General features: G+C 32.6%; 1 protein-coding gene and 1 pseudogene across 1 annotated transcript in view; both read right to left on the bottom strand.

Moving 5' to 3' along the window:
* Nucleotides 1-718, bottom strand: part of LOC112932679 (small ribosomal subunit protein uS5 pseudogene) — a 96,195-nt pseudogene extending 95,477 nt beyond the window's left edge.
* STPG2 (sperm tail PG-rich repeat containing 2) overlaps nt 1-16,324 on the bottom strand; it is a 537,574-nt gene that overhangs the window by 168,141 nt on the left and 353,109 nt on the right. The window lies entirely within an intron of this gene.

Below are 16,324 nucleotides of genomic sequence, written 5' to 3'. Positions count from 1 at the left end.
CATTCAGGACAAAAAATAGATACTTAAATTACATCTCCTGAGTAGAATGCCTTTTAAGTTTTCTGATGTTAAAATGTCACTAAAGTCATATTTACAGAAATGAGAATAAGATCTCCAAATATTCCTTGGTTTTTGGTTTAAAAGTCTGAGATCTTGAATTTTAGATATATTTATGTTCTTCCATTTAAATCTACCCTTACAATGTTGTATACATTGTAAAGATGTATGTATACATCTACAATGTATACATTGTATACATTACAAAATCAGAAAAGAAACAAAGCCATTTAGGAATATTTAACACTTGGCATTTATTATGGACTTATTACAGGCCAGGCATTGTGCTAAACCTTGTGAATTAGGTAAATTATTTGTTTTGTTTTTCTTTTTTTAAAATTTTATTTAAATTCTGGTTAGTTAACATACAGTGTAATAGCATCACTAAATGATGAATTAGGTAATTATCTCTGTTCTATAGATGAGGACCCTGAGGTTCAGAAAGGTTAACTAATCTGACCAAGATGATAAAAATAGTAAGTATTAGAGCTGGAATCAAACTGAGGACTATTGGTTCCAAAGGCTATCCCAGCTCCATTCTATCACTCCCACCACAACTACCATCTCCAACGTCACTACTGTTACTACTACCACCTCCAACATAACCAGTACCATCACTAACTACTACCATCACCATTATCATCATTATCAACACTGCCATCACCACGACCACCACAACTCCATCTTTTGTCTCAACCTGTGTTTCTGAAAAAGTCAATTTCCAGAGGACAAGTGGAGTGGTAGCATTTGTGATAAGGACAGAGACTTAAAATTCAAAATATATAGCCAAATCTACTGAATCAGAATCTTAGTGGATTTCCATTTTAGTGGAAACTAAAATATATATACTAACACTTTCCTGGGCAATTCTTATACAAAGTAAAATGAATGACCACTATAGTATCCAAGAGTGCTTCCATTCATATAGGAGTATTACTTAGTAAAATACTTCAACAAATACTTTAAGGCTATGAAAATATAAATAGAAGGGTAAATGAAATAATATTTTAGGTTAAGATATAGTTGCTTACCTGATTTTGTTTTGTGGCATTTGGAACAGTACACAATGACCTAGTACAATTTTCAAGCATGTATATAGTAAGACTCCAGTGTAAAAAACAATTAGGCTTATAAGGAATAAATGATTGCCAAAGTACTGACAAAGTTCTGTGATTTAGGAAAAAGAAAACAATGCAATATAAATTCACTTTCAAAGTTTTGTACTTGCACCCACAGTTAAGGCATGTTAATGAGAGAGCACACTTTGACATGGCACAGAAAAACTCTTGGATTAATCTTTTTTTTTAAATCTTCCATTCCTTACATTTATTTGCATCAATATAACTACATGCCAAGCCAAGCATAACATGGGAATTTTGTCACTATCATACTTCACACAAGGACATTCCAAGTAAAGAAAATTTGGAAAATGATGGCAGGTGTCTACATTTCACCATCCTCTCATTACTCTCCACAGGTCCCCAGATTAGCCATTTGAAACTAATTCATTAATTACTTAATGAATTGTGCACATATGCTCAAAGATACAACAGCAAGATTGTTCACTGTAGCTTTTTTTAATACAAAGGAGAAAAAACATAAAAAAACATTTAAAAGATATAAAACATTTAAAAACATATAAAAAACATATTTATCCCTTACTAAAAGAATAGAAAATGCTGATTTATTCACACAACAGAATGTTATCAGTAATTAGAATAAACAAAATCTACAGATTTTGACATTGATACACCTCAAAAATTTTTAAGTCAAAATAGCTGCAAATATTTACAGATAGTATGAGTCAATTTATGTACAAAATTAAATATATAAAGGAGCACTATATACCGGATATTTGGGGACTGAATTTAAGGAAGAGAGTTTCAAGTGAAAAAAGTGAGTAAGGCATTCAAGACAGCAGTTAAAACCAAATTAAAGGAAGACAGACGCAAGTTATGTGATATTCGGGGAAGAGACGCAGTCCTCCATTAAAAAAATTGTCAGGAAATGAGGCTAGAAAGGTAGACAGTAGCCAAAGTGTGAAACATTCTTGTGGCTTTGCTAAGGAATTTGGACGTTACCATGTTAGAAATGGAGGGCCAGAAAAGTGAGTTAATGGGAGAGTGAAATGATCAGACTTATGCTTTAGGAAGATAACTGTGACTATCAGATGAAGACAATGGTAACAGAATTAGAAGCCCATTAAAAGAATCTAGATAAAAGATAGTAAGTGATTCTCTCTTAGAAGAAAAAGAATGGCATGAATTTCAGAGCAGTTCTAGAGATCAAATTCACAGGCTTACAAATTCATAGAACTGAAGAACGAGAAAGGAAGAAAGAAGATTAAAAATAACAAATTTTTCTACTTTGAAATAATGGGTGGGATTTGATAGGGGAAGCAGAATTTGCATTATCAGAAGATCTTTCAGGAGCCGATCTCAGTAGAAGTCTAGAAATATATCCGATGCTCAAAGGAGAAAAAGAATTAGAAAAATCGATTGATGTAAATTTGAGAATGAAGTTATGTACCTGAGAAGAAAACATGATAGGACAGAACTCTGGCAAACATCTCTAGACTGATATTTAAGCAGTAGGCAAAGGAGGAAGAGACAAGAGGGAGGGCAGAAAGTAAGATCACCTAGGTGAAATAAAGCAGGAGGATATCTTGATTCAGAAACAAAGGGAAGAAAATGTGTGTTTGCTAAATATAGAAGAGACTTGCTAAATATATCTTCAGGATCTTTCTGGACATTTGGATTGCTATCTAAGTGGATTTTTAGTTAAGAAAATACCTCACAAACTCTGATCTAACTAGTCAACAAAAATATATAACTGTATGTTGATTCATGAACCCTTAAAGGTCACCAGGATGTTATAGGTAATGATCTCATGTGCAATGTATTAAAAGCTAGACCTAATAATGCTTTATTAAAGATATTATCTTGTAGACTCAGACATGGGAGTATAGTTTAGAGAATAATAAGTAAATCAGAAAGGTACTGATAAAATGGTTTTATATCATCATGGATACTCTCTCACTGTAACTTTTCCTTTAAAAGCTTGTCATTATAATGATGAAGAGGTTATGCATATTAAAAGGTTTATTTTTTTATTAAAAGGTTTATACTAAAGCAACTCTACATATGCAGTAGTAAAATTTAATATATAAAAAATTAGATGTATTCCCAATGTGGAGGGCTACTCACTATTGATAATTGTTATGAAAAGTATATTTTTTGCTATTGTTATAATCCTAAAAAATTAGAGGGAAAAGATATCCTTTATAATGTTAAAAACCAAACCATAAGCAAGAAAAACTTTATTAAATTGTTGGTAACATTTTTGATGAATAATAAAGTTCTAATCTTAAGAATTCTTCATTTTAGAAAAATTTTAACATTTATTACAATGACATAGGTTCCACCTTTGTAGTTTTTTATAGTGATCTTCCCAATAAATTTCCAGATGGACAATACTGACTAATTAATAAGTATAAAATAAGCCTAGGTATATAATTAAAATCAAATCGATTCCCCAGAAGTTCCTGATTCAATATTTTTCAAATATTAAAAAGGAATCAAGATGGTTAGTCATGATTTGTACATTGCTATTTTGCTCAAGTATTTAAATAATTCATTCAAATGCTCCATATAACATAATTATTTCTTGACAAAGAACTTTGTAACTCTTAATCTAAAAAGTGCAACTCGAGAAAGCATGTAAGTAAAACAATGAGCTGTAGGCCACAAGGCATTCTTCTGTAGCAGATTGAGAGTTCACATTATGCTATTTTCTCTTCTTCTGATAAATTTATTCTTGACCTTGCCTATTATTACATAAGAAACCACTGCTGAGAATTGCAGTTAACACAGCTATGAAACTTTAATATCATCTTCCCTTGTTACAAGTGGTGTGATTTTCTGTCATTACTGAGATAGCTTGGATTGAGATATAAAGGCAGATGCACTGACATATGAGATAACCATATAGTGTTTAAAGGACACAGAAGTAGTTTCAAAGGAGGGGAAAGAAGCTTCACAACAGGTCCCATGTCATGTCATCAATTATCCACCTGTCACACTAATGACTAAGGAAATGCAAGGAGCAGTGACAATGGGAACATTCATCTTGTTCTTCCCTGGAAAAGGTGCACCTGTATCCCACTGCACTCTGCCTTCCCTACCTCCTGCTACCTCCTGCCTCCCAGACTTTTGTTCTCCATGACAGTGAATGTGGTTGTCAGCGTGCTGCCTATCTATCATCCTTTCTTCCTGAAAGGCACCTTGACTGCAGTTAATGACTGTAATGAGACCAAACAATAGATACTATGCCCCCAAGCTCTTCTATTTAGCTTCTCTGAAAATGGGCTCCAGTGAGACAAAAAGGGATCGACAAGATTGCACTGGAAAGGCAAATATTTCTATACCATCTCACTTAATTTGCTCCTTTGCCTAATGTCATATATATCTACTAATATTCGGACAGGAAATGTGACTAAAAATAATGAGACTGAATCTCTTGTGTGCATTATACAAACAACAGCAGTATATGGTAAATAGGCACTCTATATACTTACAAATTTAGATATGCAAGCCTTGTATTTATCAGTAACACTATGCTGAATTGCTTGTTACCAATTCTCCTCAACATTAAAGCAATAATGATTTGAAACAACAACGATGAAAAAAATGTGAAAAAGGTATTCTTTATAAGACGGAAAAAGAAAAATTCTATCCAGCAGTTTTTGTTGCTGCTTGTACTACTACTATCGCGGCTTCTACTTCTATGGAGACCAGCACGCACTATAAAATCCTTTCAAATATTTTAATTGCCCCCCAAACAGTACATTGTTGTTATCTCCCATGTTACAGAGTAAAAACATGAGTCTCAAAGAAGTTACATTCTTTACACAACCAGTAATTCTCAAGTCTTCTCTTTACATCAGTATTAGGAACATTAAGGTATATAAAAATTAATACAACCCGTTTCTAACAAGTGAGAATGTTATAGTAAAGGGAGTAAGCAATATAAATTATGCCTACAAATAGCTATGACATGAAATTATACTTTAATGAAAGTTTCAAGAGGGTTATAAAGATACATAGAGTAAAAGGAAAAGAATTTTAATGGTGAATTTCATGAGAACATAGCTGAGTTTATCTGTTGGAGGTCAGAATGCACTTATATCAATGGGAGCATGAGGAGAATTATCTTCTCCAATCACACATGATGGTGTAAGATATCAAGAAGCTGTAAAATTCATGTTAAAATCCACTGGTGGGGATGGGAAAGGCAGCTTGTTACAGGGTTCTACGTGCTGGCTTTTGAATCCAGGAAATCACTGCCTTTTTGAACTTCACTAATTACCTGTATATTTGCAGTAGATTATGAATGTAGAGCAAAACCCTACACTGGGTACAAATACATCCTAATGTCTGAGGAAAAACTCACTTGTGATGGTTTTCAGAAATGAGTGGATTAGAGTCATGAGGTTTATTTTAAGTAAGCCTGTAAGGGGGGATAAAAACCCTGATGCATTCTAACAAGCACACTCAAATCATTCACATAGGAAAGTTAGAGGAAAAAAAGTCCACGATTTCACAGTTGATATTACAAGTGTGGTTGGGTAAAATTGGCTTTCAACAAACAATAGAATTTATCACTTTAAATGAAAAGGCAGGTATTTCAGCATAAACATTTTAACACCTATAATAAATATTTATAGCTTCATGGTCATAAGTCCACAGCCCTTGGGACTTTAGAAATAAATGATTCACTATTACTGGAAAGATCTTTGGCCTTCAAAACCAATAGATTTAAAGAAAAAAATTCAAATTTATGGTAACTAGAAAATATAAAAATATATTTAATTTAAGTATTTTAGTAACTGATGCATAAATATTCACTAATCTTTTCTTTGTCTAAATAGATGTAATGACTTGCTCAGGGCTTGTCTTAAAGTACCCAGAATCTCCCATTCTTTCAAGAGTCTTCATTAAACTGTCAACTGAGGCTTGTAGCCTCTGGCTTTGGTTATATTTTCTACCAGGAATTCAATTAAAGAATATGAGGTTTTATTTTTTTTTCTTTCCACATTCGCAGGGTCCCATAGCTAAGTATGAAAAGAATTAAAGTGCAGGAACATACATGATTTTTCTATCATAATACATCTCTTTGCTATAGTATATAAAACATTTCTGGCATTTTGTAATATATATACACACACATATGGGTGTATATTTTTGCAATTGGTTTATCATCTGAATGAAATTTTTCATTTTGTGTCTGAAATTTAAATTTGCTTGGAAAGATGATTTAATTCATCATAAATTAAAAATGTCAAGTCACTTATTACAAATGTATTTATTTATTTTAAATATTTTATTTATTTATTCATGAGAGGCACAGAGAGAGAAAAGGAGGCAGAGACACAGGCAGAGGCAGAAGCAGGCTCCATGCAGGGAGCCCACGTGGGACTCAATCCCAGGTCTCCAGGATCATGCCCTGGGCCAAAGGCAGGTGCTAAACCGCTGAGCCACCCAGGGATCCCCTACAAATTTATTTAAAATGTTCATCAGGATGTAACATTGGCCCAAAGAGTTTAGCACAGTTTATGCATATTTTAATGTATCCTGATTAAATCCTTAGAGCCTAGATGAAAATAGGTATTTCTGTCTGAAGTTCCTATTGAGTTAACCATGTACTCGTGATGTCTCCTTTCCCTCATCTTCTCTAATACTTACCATTCATGCCTTTTATTTTTCTTTAATATGAACTAGTCCTTGCTAGGAAAGGTCCTGCCCCTTTAACAAGACTGTAAGTTCTTTGAAGGCAAAAGTGCCTTATTTTTTCATATCCGTTATTGTAGATAGGACATTCACATAACAGAGATTCAAAAATATTATTTTTAAGAAATGATGATAATGATAAAAAAGAAGAAAGAGAAGAAGAAAGGGACAGAAGCAGAAATTCAGGAACTGTATTATTATTATTGGGATTTGAAAATTCAAAATGTGATTCATAATATTTAGAAGATGGGAAAGTAGGACTCTAGTTGGTTATTTTAAAGAGCTGATATAGCAACGAATTGGTCAAAATAGCTCAAGCTGCTAAAGCAGTAGTCGTACTTTACTTGCCTATGTTTATTTCACATACAATTTTCTGAAGCCCAACTGAGATTTTCACACTTTAAACAGTAGCATAATGAAAAGGATGGTGCTGAATCCTCTGCAATTAATCCCCTAAACATGTCCAGAGTTGTAGAACAAGTGAACACTCAATTCCTCCTAACTTTAACTGATCATTTCTCTCCTTTTAACACACTTTGCTTTAAACTACAAAGCACTACATTGCTATTAATGATATTATTGCCAATTTTTTAAAACTAGTTTAAGGGTAGAATGTAGTGATTCATCAGTCATATATAACACCCAGTGCTCATTACATCAAGTGCCTTCCTTAACATCCAACACACAGTTACCCCATCACCCCATACTCTTCCCCTCTAGCATCCTTCAGTTAAGAGCCTCTTATGGTTTGTCTCCCTCTCTGTTTTCATCTTATTTCATTTTTCCTTCCCTTCCCCTATATTCATGTTTTGTTTCTTAAATTCCACATGAGTGAGATCATATGGTATTTGTCTTTGTCTGACTTACTTCACTTAGCATAATACCCTCTAGTTCCACCTACATCTTTCCAAATGTCAAGATTTCATTCTTTTTTTTCACAGATTTTATTTATTTATTTATGAGAGACACACAGAGAGAGGCAGAGACATAGGCAGAGGTAGAAGCAGGCTCCCTGTGGGGAGCCTGATGCAGAATTTGATCCCAGGATCTTGGGATCATGACCAAACTACATGCTCAACCACTGAACCATTCAGGTGCCCCGAGGCTGCAAACTTAGAGACAACATTAAACAGATTTCTTTATAATTGGGTTCTGGATGTAAATTGGGTCCTAGCAATTCAAAGCCACACATGTAAAATGGTAGGTATATTGAAGTGGAGGCCGTTATTTTGTTCTTTGCTCTGCTGGCAAACACATTTAATACACGGAGTTTTGTGCTGCAATATTCCAAGGTCCACTCAGTAGCTTTATGTATGTTAAGTGGCAGTTATGAAGTAGTGAAGCCTACCTACCAGCATTCCAGATTCCAATTATTAGTTTTATGGATGTGGAGAGAAATGTATGGCAGCAGTCTCAGCTCCTCTGGTGGACTGTACCATGGTGTTCTGCAATTATTTCTGGAAGCACAGCTTGGAGTTCTCTCTGTCAACTTCTCCAACAACATTATAAGCACTTTATTTTCTGTATCAAGTTATTATTTGCCAAAACAAATTTATTTTCTTTTCTACATCTGACCTGGTATCATATACAAATATTTTAATGCTTACACTAATAAATACAGAAAGCAGATGAAGGAAGGAAGATAAGCGAAGGAGGGTGGGGGAAAAAGTAGGGGGAATAGAAGGCACTAGATTAAAAAGTAGTAAAACCCTAGTCCTGGTTTCAGTGCTGCCACTAGCTCATTAGTGTAAACTTAGACTTTCTAGACCTTAGTGCCTCGACTATAAAATGACAGCATTGAAAGATATATTCTCAAAAGGTTTTCACAAATTCTAGAATTCTATATCTTGATAAATTAAAGTTAATTGCTGTGTTGCTATAAGGATCTTGAATCCTAAAGCAAATGATTTGGTTCCCTTAACCAAGACAGACAAGAACCTTCATTTTTAAATTCTCTGATGAGTTCTCTCATATCTTAGCAGTTTCAATAGAAAGCAAGAACAAACAGTGCTACTTTGAACAAAAATAATTATTCATATGAACAACTTTCTGAATTAGATAGCTATTTCAATTTAAATTCTTAACAAATTTAGGATAGTATTTTTCTGTTTTTTTTTTCAAAATTAAAAGTATGAGGTAAATTTTTTTTTCCCTAGAAGTCAATTACTGAAGCACTTTGTCAATACAAATATAGTACTATAGCAATACTCCTCACAGACAGCCAGGCACTATCTGCTCCTAAACCATATAATGCACTCTGCAACTGAAGATTGTTACCTACTTAGTAAAAATGCTTTAAAGGAACTCTAAAATGGTTTGATGTATTGTAGAGGTGAGTAGTATGACATGACATTTACTGTTTTTTAATAACTCAACAATTTTCTTAGCAGATGATGCAGTACCAATCGTAGCTATTATAACAATTTAATTATGAAAAAAACAAATGATGACTAGGTTGTAATAGCCTGACCAATTTTCTTTAGTTTACAAAGCCAGATTTAACAGTTGTCTTTAATATTTTTGAGTGTGTCCCTGTAGTCTTCAAAAGACAGTGTGGCAGAGACTGCTGATTGGTTTTAATATTCCAATTTTCAGTGGGGTCCCTCAATGGGGATGTGGCCATGTATCTGTAAGTACTGGCTATTAATAAGTAAAGAAAATTGTTATTCGATTTTAAAAATAACTTTTCTGTCAAATATGGGTATTTCCTTCAAAAGGAGAAAGGATCCTCTTTCCTTTTCCTCCATCTAAATCTGGACCTTAGATGTGATACCTGGAATAAGCTGTCTTGAACCAGAGGGTAAAGACCACATGACCAAGGGTTGCTAAGGGTGAGCTAGTTGAAGCTCATATTCCTGGTGACTCCACGGAGCCTCTATAAGAGGTCTAGATTGCTTATCTCTTATATGAAAGAGGAAGAAATTTCTAAGGTCATTTTGAGTTTTCTTTTATAAGCAGCTGAGCCTACTCCTAATCAACATGGGTATTTTTAAGATTAGGAGGTTGTTCTAGTTCTCATTAAAATTGTACACATATTTCTTAAAGAACCATGGAAAATCAATATACATATGCCACTAGATATTGTTTCTTGGGAAAACCTACATAACTGTTTCTTTCAATGTTTTGTGGGGTTGTTATGATTTATGTATAGATATATGGAGAGAAAAAATAGTAAATGGAAATGCAAGATACTACAGAAAGTATATACCTCAACAAAAACACCTAAAGTTCATTTTAATCATACATTTTTAAGATCTAATTTGGACCTCATACTTAGAGTGAATTACTTTTTTCCAATTTTCTAATGGAACCACTATGAAATCATGCCAGTAGTAAACATATAGAGCTAATTAATAACGATACACTAAAGATTTCTCTGCTAACTTGCAGATGAAAAAACTAAAGAAAGATCCCCTTACAAGGAATAAAGTCAACACAGACATTTTGAGATTGTTTATATGCAAATAAACAAGAATTCAAACTAAATATTTACTAATAGATTAGGTCATACATATAGAAATGTCTTGTTTTTTAACGGTACATACTAATAATTTTTTAAATGTAAATAATGTAATCAGCACTTACAGTGTGCCAGGTAGCATACATATTTTTTTCATAACCCTTAACATATTCTATCAACTAGATCCTATTATCATCCCTATTTTAAAGGTGAATCTGTGGCTTAGTTCTCAAATTCTCTGGATATGAATGAAATAGGGAGTCGGTGGATTAGGCGGTGGAGCTCCTATACCTGTCTTACCAGAAAAGTGAACTCCTAATGACTTGACTGTGCCACCTATTAAGACCTCAACAATAGCAAGATATATACAGTTTTTCCTTTAAGCCTTCCTCACCTCCAAGATCATCTTGCATTTAGCAAATAAACAGTAACTGTAATCAAAACTATAATAGAGATGTGGCTTTAATGAATTTTACCACAGAAAATTCCAATTACTTTAAGAATTTGTAAAAATCTATGACTTATGATTTTGCTCAAACATATATTTGCATTACTCATTATTAGGATGTTGGCATCTGCATTTCAATTCAAACTGGTTATTTGCTATTTGCCTCTGTACATGCAGTTACACCGTATTATAATTGTATTTCCTAGAGAAATATACAATCCAAAAGAAACCCTGAACAATGATGAAAGTAAAAAGGAAGTGACAATGTCTAAAACATAATTATTCTTAACTGAAAATATAATTTTACATAATATGCAGAATGTTGAATTGAGCAATGGTTCTGACCTCTTCTGTGAATAGGTTCATTTTACATTTTATATAGAAACAAGAAAAGGAAATTTATTAAAATGTTTCAGGAAGCATTCTAGCCAGTGTAAAAATAGCATTTATGGGAGAAATTATATGCTATGTTAGGAATCAGTGAAGCTTGATTTTATATCCATTTTAGCTGCCCAGAATACAGTAAATTTTGTTTTCTTGAATGAAGTGAGTGATGTCACTAGTTTCTCTGGATATTCATAAATTGGCAATCTATGTTTAGTATTAAATCTTCAGTCTTTTTTTATGGAAAATGATAGCACATATCTCTTTCCTCTGATTCTAGTGAATTGGAAATGACTGTATAAGCGATTCAGCACTTTACAAAAGGCATAACTTTTTTAAAAATCAAATCAGAAACCAGATCTTTACCAGATATCAACTTCATTTTAGAAAAGCAACCTATGTGTTGAAATGGCCTTTATATGAGAATTATTCAAAAGAGATTTGAGTTATGGTAGAGTTGCTCTAATATTACTTATTGAATGTATTTGTTCTGTTTATTTCCCTGTTGAATTTCTTTTGTGATATAACAATACAACCTCATAGAAATCTTCAGCACCTCTACCAATTTAGCATTTACAGACAGTGTTGGTTGCACTAATATAATCAACTTTCTAATTTGAACCAAGAAACTACTGAGTCAAGAACCACTGGAGTCAAATACTATTGCTCTAAATGAGCACTAATAATAAAAGGTTTGTTCAAACAATATTATAGAAAATGTTCAGGATCAAATCTCCCATAATGTAGATATTTGTCCACTCTATGGAGTTTTTTTTCCTATAGATTAGCATTAATTTAATGCTAATGAAGAAAGTTCCTTCTACCACATTTCATGAATTATATGTCATAGTCTTTACCAGACATCCAAAAGAGGTGTAACTTCAAAAATATGTCATTTACAAAAGTATGTGGTCCAGAGAGTCAAAATTACAACCTCAAAAACTGAATGATTAATCTACCTCTATCATCACCAGGAATTGACAGATGGAAACCATCTTGAGCATCATTTATTCATGAAGAAATATTTAAAAAAATTTTTTTTTAGATTTTTCTGTTTTGATCTCTGAATTGAATAAGTTGAGAATTGGTACTATTCTTATACTATTTAATTATCAATAGATGTTCTGATAATATTTAGAGATAGTCTTTTATACAAAGAATGCTTAGAATGTCCTTCAGGATGCTCCCTTCTCATTGTTGAGATTTTATTTAAGTTTCTGTTACTTTACAGATGTAAATAATAACAGGTGGCTCAGTGGTTTTAGCCCAGGGTGTGATCCGGGAGACCCAGGATTGAGTCCTACGTCAGGCTCCCTTCATGGAGCCTGCTTCTGCCTCTGCCTGTGTCTCTGCCTCTCTCTCTCTCTCTGTGTCTCATGAATAAATAAATAAAAATATTCAAAAATTTTCTGTTACCTTTTCTTCCAAATTTAAAATTTCTAATGTAAACTTCCCTAAAACCTAAAAAATAATTACAAAAATTAGGTCACAAAGACAACCAGGTAACGTTATGTTTCCAACTTCCTATAACTACCTAGAATATTGCTAAAACTAACTGTCCAATACAGATACAATTTGTATAAGCACACAGAAAAATCCACAAATAATGTCTTATTCTCAATTTTTTTGACTCAAATACCTCTCTGTAACTTTCCCACTTTTAGTAGGGGAATGGTTTCTAATAGTAACACTAAAACGTACTGCATGTTCAGCACAATTCTAAGTACTTTAAGCATATTAACTAAGTGAACTAAGGTTGTAGAATTTAGTAACTCCATCAGTAAATCTTCACAACAAACATAGAGACGGCATTATTATTGTCTCCATCATCATTATCAATTGGGGAAACAGAGACACAGAAACTTTAATTTGCCTAAAGCCATACAGATTTATGTAGTGAAACATTCAGATTTGCATTCAGGAATCATAGTTTGAGTCCTTGGTAATAATCACGACTCCATGTCTCTTAATTTTACAATAAGAAAAAAAAGCCATTCAACTGTAAAAGGAGGCAATGGACAGTGGCCACAGTAATGGGGACCGTAACTAACTGAAGAAAACAAGATTCACTGAAAGGGGCAGCTGGTAAGTAGCTCCAGCCAATTCTTGCCATAAAGAAATGTGTTGGGTTGGGGTTTCATCTTACCCTATTTATAAGGGCTAATAACTTAGCCAGTTACTATTTCAGGATGCTAGCAAAAGCGATGATATTTCAAGGTCAGAAATAAAGAACTTTGCTACTCAAGGCATAGCAAGCAGCACAATCATTAGTATATTTGTGTCGATTCTCCTTCTTGGTCACATTAGGATGGGTTCTGGTCCAGATTTAACATGTGTGGTTTCTAAATGATGCATACAAAACATTATTTACACTAAAGGAAGCATTCAGTCACTAAACATCTTTATTTTATACTTCCATAATTGTATAGATTAAATTACATTTTCCAGAGAATTATGCCTCATAAATCAATAAATTTCAGACTTATTTGCAATTAACAACCTCAACAAACATGGTACATTCTTTTATAAAAGCATTTCATAGATAAGGATTCCATCACACGACTAGCATGACTGCAAGGATGTCTATTATCAACAAGCTTATAAGGAGATTTAACAAGAAGAAAAATCTTGTAATCACAATTAACAGATGCAGGAAAAGAATTTACCAAATTTTAATATACATTCATGATTAAAACTAAGAATAAACAGGAAGTTCTTCAACTGGATAAATAACATCTATTAAAAGAAATCTACAGTCAAAATCATACTTAATGGTGAGAAACGAGATGCTTTTTCCTAAGATCAGAAATAAGAGATGAATGTCCCCACTCATCACTCTTAGTCACTATTGTGCTAGAAATTATAGATAAAGCAATAATAAAAAGGAAAAGTAAGTAAAGGTATACTGATTCACTAGGAAGAAATAAAGTTGTTTTTGTTGGAATATAACATAATATAATATAATTTTGGAATATAATATAATTCCAACTTAATATGTTGGAACATAATATAATATAAATGTAGAAAATCCAAAAGAATCAACAAAAAAATCTTCTGAAAATAGTGATTATAGCAAAGTTGCAAGATAACAAAATTTGTATACAAAAGTCAATTGCTTTCCTTTCACAAAGAGCGAACAATGGGAATTAAAAACACAATCTTATTTCTATAAGCACCCCAAAATATGAAATAGGTATAAATCTAACATATATAAGATTCATACAAGGAAAACTACAAAATTCTGATGACAGAAATAAAAAATAATAGAAATAAATGGAGAAATACTCCAAGTTAATGAAAAGAAAGCACTAAGAAAAAAGAAAAATAAAGAAAGAAGAAAAAAAGAAAAGAAAGCCCTGATGTTATTAAAATATCAATTCTTCCAAAATGATCTATAGATTCAATGCATTCTCAATCAAAATCTTAGAAAATTATTCTGTGGATATCGAAAAAGTGACAAAGTTTATATGGAAAGGCAAAAGACCAAGAATAGCCTACATAATACTAAAGAACAAAATTATAGGACAAACACTACCTGACTTCAAGACTAACTATACTACTACAGTGATCAAGACAATATGATACTGGCAAAAGAACAAATAGATCAATGGACCAGTACATAGAGTGCCAAATAGAAATATAGTCTACTGACTTTTGGCAGAAGAATGAAGGCAATCCAAATCATACTGAAACAGACATCAATATTCAAAATATATATTTATTATATGTATACATATATATTTATTATATGTACATGTACGTTAGGAGAATGAAAAGACTAGCCACAGACTGGGATAAAATATTTGTAAGACACATGTCATGTGTTTTACAATGTGTTTTACACATGTTAAATATAGGACTGTATACAAAATATACAAAGAAACCCAACAATTTTTAAAAATTACAAAATGGGCAAAAGAAAGGAAAAGATACTTCACCAAAGAGATACAGATGGAAAATCAGCATATGAAAACATACTCAAAATCATGTAGTTAGGAAATTTCAAATTCAAACAACAATGGGATACCACTACACACCTATTAGAACGGCTAAAATACAAAACACTGATAATACCAAATGCTGACGAAGAATGTGAAGCAACAGGAATTCATTCATTGCTAGTGGGAATGAAAAATAGTACAGCCATTTTAGAAGTTAATCTGACAGTTTTTTACAAAGCTAAATATAATCTTGCCTTATGATCCAACAATTGTACTACCATTTACACAAATGAGTTGAAACTTAGGTCCACCCAAAATCTACACATAAATGTTTATAGCAACTTCATTCATACCTGTCAAGAAAAGCCAAAAGACAATAATTGAGATATCCTTTAATAGGTGAACAGATACAATACAATAAAGTTGAAGTATTATTCAGTGATACAAAGAAATGAGGTATCAAGCTGTAAAAGGAAATGCAGGAATGTCACATGCATTTTTTTAAGTGAAAAGAGCCAGTCTGAACAGCTACACACTGTGTGACTGCAACAATATGACATTCAAAATGGCAAAACTATGGAGACAATAAAAAGATCAATGAATGCCAGGGAATCACAGGAAGAGAGGGAGGGATGAATAGGTAGAGCACAGGAATTTTATAAAGCCATAAAACTATTCTGCACAATATCATAATGGTAGGACAGGACATTACACATTTGTAAAAACCCACAACCATGTACAACACAGAACACTGATGTGAACTATGTTAAATAGTAAACTAGTTAAAAATAATGTATGCAAGATAGTTAAATATGTAAATTAGTTAGGTGGGGGGATTTTGTACATAACTCCTCCACTTTTAATTTTGGTGTCAAATCAACTGGTGGGCAAAATATTTTTATTTTTTTGATAATTTTTAAATCATGATTTTAAATCACTTTTTAGTTAACTAAGAATCTTTTTTCTCCATTAGATGAAATGTATCAGAGTGGTAAATGCATTACACTTAATTTTATAAATTGATATTTACTTTTTCTCTAAAATTATTTGTGACTAATTTCCCAAATGGAAATTTCCATTTTCCCTCAAATTACATACTTGACATTTTAATATGTTTTCTAATTTAAGTCCAGATTAAGGAGAACAAATGAAACCATATATGCAAGTCTTAAGATCCTGGCCTTTTCCTTCTGTCTGCCTACATGGAATGGGAGAGGGATTTGGGGATGAAATTGCTTCCAAAAAA

The sequence above is a fragment of the Vulpes vulpes genome, chromosome 4 (assembly GCF_048418805.1).
Source record: "Vulpes vulpes isolate BD-2025 chromosome 4, VulVul3, whole genome shotgun sequence".
Classification (NCBI taxonomy): domain Eukaryota; kingdom Metazoa; phylum Chordata; class Mammalia; order Carnivora; family Canidae; genus Vulpes; species Vulpes vulpes.
Note: the sequence above shows the minus strand (reverse complement) of the source record. Positions and strands in the feature narration are given on the sequence as shown.